Here is a 5,939-nt window from a genome sequence, read left to right as displayed (position 1 = left end):
GTTTCATTATATTGAGTGTCATATTTGATACATGTGAAAGTAAAACACACCTTTATATAAGTATCCATTTGCATCATTTCACGAGTACTCAAACTGTAGGGGATGAGTGCAGTCAGGTGAAAACCAGATATCCATTATGTCTAAGGCATTTAAGGACTAAATAACGCAACAAGCGCAAAGCCTGCGGAAAGGACTAGCATTGGTTATTAACAGCATGTACTACACCCAGATTGTCACAGCAGAACACAATACTCCGATCCGACAATCTGAGTGACAACAACTCCACGGCCACAATCAACGGGAACAGTTCCAGAAGAAGCAATTTCTTCGTGAAACCCCGTGCTACCCACGAAAAGGGCCAAGGCGCCGCGCACTACTCCATCCTGAAAAACGCCCCAAAACCCAAACCACCAGCAGCATCAGTAAACAGCTGTAACGCGGCGTTGGAACAGCGCGCATCTGGCCATAACACCTCCCTGTTAAATGAAACCAAAAAAGTGGACCAGACCCGCAAATCCGCCCTAATCTCGCGCAAAATATACACCGTATGGTGAGGTTTGCGAACACCCGCCATGGACCTCTCAAGTTTACGGCAGAAAACACGCCCCATGGGTATGATCCTGCACGCAAAGTTAAAAGAACCGAGCAATGATTGCACCCGTTGTAATCTAACCCTACGACAGAGGAGGCACTGCTCTATAAGACCCAGCAATTTGTGCACCTTATCAGCAGCAACCGGCTCCCGAATCGATTTCAATGCCCAAATAACTGAGGCCTGTCTTATCAGGGGCCACGGGCACCCCCAGGGTACCGAACAAATGCTGCGCAAAACCCAGACATCCCCGCAAACCGAACTGCCTCTCGGGCCCACGAAGAGAAAATCGTCCAAATAGTGGGCAACCCCCGGGTGACCGGAGGCCGACACTATGCACCAATGTAAAAAAGAGCTGAAATTCTCCAAGTAGGCACAAGATATGGAACAGCCCATGGGTAGGCACCTGTCGACGTAAAAACCAGCCCCCAATCGGAAACCGAGAAAACGCAGGGAATCGGGGTGAATAGGAAGTAGGCGGAATGCGGACTCAATGTCCAACTTGGCCATGAGGGCGCCGGGGCCCGCCGCCTTAACTAGCAGAAGGGCCTCATCAAACGACTGATACCGCACCCTGCAGGATTCCGCCATAATGGCGTCATTGACCGAACCGCCACGAGGGTGAGACAAATGCTGAATCAGGCGGAATTGACCCGAGGCCTTCTTGGGAACCACGCCTAGGGGAGAAATGCATAACCGGGGCAAAGGAGGGGACGGGAAAAGGCCGCACATGCGCCCCAAGTCGATCTCAGCCTGCACCTTACGGGAGACCACCGATGGGAAATCCCGGGCGGACTTCAAATTGCGACGGGAGACAACAAGGACCGAATCAGAGATAGGGAGCCTGAACCCGTAACAGAAACCATCTAACAAGAACCGACTGGAAGGGGCATCTGGATAAGAAACCAACCACTTGGTTAATTCCGGGACATTAACAGTGGAAATCACCTTACTTTCCACTTCCGGGCAACTCGCCAATATCAGCGGGCCGGGACCCGGGGGGCGGAAGTACAATCTTTGGCCGAGTGACCGCCGCCGCACACTTTGCAGGAGTGGCGAAAACGGCAACTCGAACCCCGCGGGCACTTCCCGTCGTTAAAGGCAAAGCACTTACCCTTATTCCCAGAGGCCGGACTCGGACGTACGCCTGTGGCCGTTTTGCTGCCCTGGGTATCAGCAAGGGGCCTACCATGTTGCGTGACCTCCAGCCACACCTCAACGTCCTTAAACCCCAAGGGTAAGGTCGGGTTGCCGTCCTGGTTGCGACGGAACCTCTCGTCGTAATCCCACCATGCGTAACCCTTGGAGGTTAAGTACATTTCATGTACTAGGAACAGATATTTAACGGTATCATGATATTCAGAAGGCCTCGTTTCGGCGTAGCACGCTGTAAACCCTAAAAACCCACGGAGCCAATGCCCCCTACTTTCTTCGCCTTATTGAAAGCCTTCCTCATATCATCCGTAAGGGTGAACATGTCAACATATTTACCCTTCCTGATCTTTTCCCTCATCCATTTTCGCAAACCCCTAGTGATTGCAGTGTTCGCGCAGTGAACCATCCCCGTAAAAAGGGGAGGATCTGATGCAACTGTGGCACCCTTACCCGTGGATTTCCTATCCTTCTTATGTATGCGATGCGCAATAAGCCTAGCTAATTTACGCGGGCGCCTGGGGGAACCGGAAGACCTAGTATCTGAAGAAGAACTGGAAGAAGAAAAAGTACTCAGCTCACCCGTTCCAGAGGGACCTCCTGCCTCTTCGGCCGCAGGACAGGACAACCTCTCTTCGGGGACCTAGGATCACCCAGCTTCGCCCGCTTCCATGGGCCTGGACACCTGTGCAGATGCTTGACTCAGCCGTGCAGCGTAACCTGCATCTGCGGAGATCTAGGAAGATCTCCCAGGTGGGGAGACCCGCCCCGCATCACCGACACCTTATGGGGAGACAGAAGAAGTTGGGGGGACAAAACCGGCGGCAGCCCGGGGGGACAAGAGGCAATGGAGGGGGTGGGTGGGGAAAGGGAAGATGGGAAAGGGGAGCTAGTGCAGGCAACAGCTCTCCTCAGTGCGGGCGGGCATCGAAACCCTGTTGCGACGCATAAGGGTGTTGCACGAACGGTGTCAGCCAATAGTAATTCTGTGGGGGCGCAGCGGGGCCCAGACCCAGCGAGTAAGGCCCTGAAAACTGCGCGGGAGGGACCGACCCGGGAGCCATAGACACAGGCCATAGGTAAAGGGAGCTCTGGGCCTGCGACAACTCAGCGGGAAAATAAGGGGACAAAAAAGAAGCCCAGGCCGCGACCAGCTGGGCGAGACGGCCGCACCCATGGAGGGCAAGTGCTGCGCCCCCGACCAGGTCCCGGACACGGAGGCAGTTGCCAGGAGCCCAGAGGGAGACGTATAAATGACACCGTCGGATGAAGCAAAAGTGGCGGCAATGGCGCTGTGCGTGGAGACCACCTGTAGGAACGCCTGGTGGCCAGAAGGCAGCACCACCATCCCTAACGAGGGTCCCCCGGACTGCGGCAGCAGGATCTGGGAAACGGGGAGTGCACCCGGATGGAACCCTGTCCGCATAAACCCCAGACGCCTGCACCGCGCATAGCGGCGCGACAAAAGAGGGCACCGTGAGAGGCAGCAGGGCAATGGACCCACCATCAGTGGCAATGGGAAAACTGGCCCCAGCCACCCCCATCCCGATGGAGACTGATGAAATGACTGGTATGTCGCCCAGCAGCCAGGCACCCGCAGGGGAGCTGGCTGGAGACACACCCACCTGAACGCCACCCAATGTCCCGCCGACGGACCCGCTACCCGGGTCCCCGAAGCCCAGGCCAGCTGAGGAGGAAGCACAGGAGGACGGTGCCCCACCTTCGGCATGTGCGGCCCTCACGCCACGCTGACCGCCGGAAGCCGCTGAGGAAGCCCTGCTGCCCGCGGAGAGCACTAACTGTGCTCCCTATGGGCGACGCAGAAGGGGGAGAGACCACCCGCACCTGAGGCCGGCGGTACCCGGCCGCCCGGAGTGGGCGCGCAGCCTCAGCCAGGCGGCGTGGAGGAGGGGCGAACTACGCAGACAGGGCATAATGGCGCTTCTGGACGAGGAGGCACAGAAAAGACGTGCAGGCTGGAGGGGGGGGGGGGGGTTGGAGGACACTACACAGATAGCTATAAAGGGGGATGCAGCAAGCACGAAATCAGCAGCAACACAAGGGCAGTGAAGTGGGAAAGGTATGCAGCAACACTATATAAAGCAATAAACAACAGCAGGTAAACAAAGTATCACAATATGCTTCCAGCTACTCACTACATCCAAAATGGCAAGAGGAAGATGGCTGCCTATCCAGACACTATATACCCCTGTATACACTCCTCCTACCCAAACCTGATAGGCCCACTGGGTCACCTGAACCCAAACTGTCAATCACTAAGGCGAGCCCTGCCTATCCTTAACCAAATAGTCACAAAAACTTCAGGTGCTTATTAGAGATGAGCGCCTGAAATTTTTCGGGTTTTGTGTTTTGGTTTTGGGTTCGGTTCCGCGGCCGTGTTTTGGGTTCGACCGCGTTTTGGCAAAACCTCACCGAATTTTTTTTGTCGGATTCGGGTGTGTTTTGGATTCGGGTGTTTTTTTAAAAAAACACTAAAAAACAGCTTAAATCATAGAATTTGGGGGTCATTTTGATCCCATATTATTATTAACCTCAAAAACCATAATTTCCACTCATTTTCAGTCTATTCTGAATACCTCACACCTCACAATATTATTTTTAGTCCTAAAATTTGCACCAAGGTCGCTGGATGACTAAGCTAAGCGACACTAGTGGCCGACACAAACACCTGGCCCATCTAGGAGTGGCACTGCAGTGTCACGCAGGATGTCCCTTCCAAAAAACCCTCCCCAATCAGCACATGACGCAAAGAAAAAAAGAGGCGCAATGAGGTAGCTGACTGTGTGAGTAAGATAAGCGACCCTAGTGGCCGACACAAACACCGGGCCCATTTAGGAGTGGCACTGCAGTGTCACGCAGGATGTCCCTTCCAAAAAACCCTCCCCAATCAGCACATGACGCAAAGAAAAAAAGAGGCGCAATGAGGTAGCTGACTGTGTGAGTAAGATTAGCGACCCTAGTGGCCGACACAAACACCGGGCCCATTTAGGAGTGGCACTGCAGTGTCACGCAGGATGTCCCTTCCAAAAAACCCTCCCCAATCAGCACATGACGCAAAGAAAAAAAGAGGCGCAATGAGGTAGCTGACTGTGTGAGTAAGATTAGCGACCCTAGTGGCCGACACAAACACCGGGCCCATTTAGGAGTGGCACTGCAGTGTCACGCAGGATGTCCCTTCCAAAAAACCCTCCCCAATCAGCACATGACGCAAAGAAAAAAAGAGGCGCAATGAGGTAGCTGACTGTGTGAGTAAGATTAGCGACCCTAGTGGCCGACACAAACACCGGGCCCATTTAGGAGTGGCACTGCAGTGTCACGCAGGATGTCCCTTCCAAAAAACCCTCCCCAATCAGCACATGACGCAAAGAAAAAAAGAGGCGCAATGAGGTAGCTGACTGTGTGAGTAAGATTAGCGACCCTAGTGGCCGACACAAACACCGGGCCCATTTAGGAGTGGCACTGCAGTGTCACGCAGGATGTCCCTTCCAAAAAACCCTCCCCAATCAGCACATGACGCAAAGAAAAAAAGAGGCGCAATGAGGTAGCTGACTGTGTGAGTAAGATTAGCGACCCTAGTGGCCGACACAAACACCGGGCCCATTTAGGAGTGGCACTGCAGTGTCACGCAGGATGTCCCTTCCAAAAAACCCTCCCCAATCAGCACATGACGCAAAGAAAAAAAGAGGCGCAATGAGGTAGCTGACTGTGTGAGTAAGATTAGCGACCCTAGTGGCCGACACAAACACCGGGCCCATTTAGGAGTGGCACTGCAGTGTCACGCAGGATGTCCCTTCCAAAAAACCCTCCCCAAACAGCACATGACGCAAAGAAAAATAAAAGAAAAAAGAGGTGCAAGATGGAATTGTCCTTGGGCCCTCCCACCCACCCTTATGTTGTTTAAACAAAACAGGACATGCACACTTTAACCAACCCATCATTTCAGTGACAGGGTCTGCCACACGACTGTGACTGATATGACGGGTTGGTTTGGACCCCCCCCAAAAAAGAAGCAATTAATCTCTCCTTGCACAAACTGGCTCTACAGAGGCAAGATGTCCACCTCATCATCACCCTCCGATATATCACCGTGTACATCCCCCTCCTCACAGATTATCAATTCGTCCCCACTGGAATCCACCATCTCAGCTCCCTGTGTACTTTGTGGAGGCAATTG

Source organism: Pseudophryne corroboree, chromosome 1 (assembly GCF_028390025.1).
Source record: "Pseudophryne corroboree isolate aPseCor3 chromosome 1, aPseCor3.hap2, whole genome shotgun sequence".
Taxonomy (NCBI): domain Eukaryota; kingdom Metazoa; phylum Chordata; class Amphibia; order Anura; family Myobatrachidae; genus Pseudophryne; species Pseudophryne corroboree.
Note: the sequence above shows the minus strand (reverse complement) of the source record.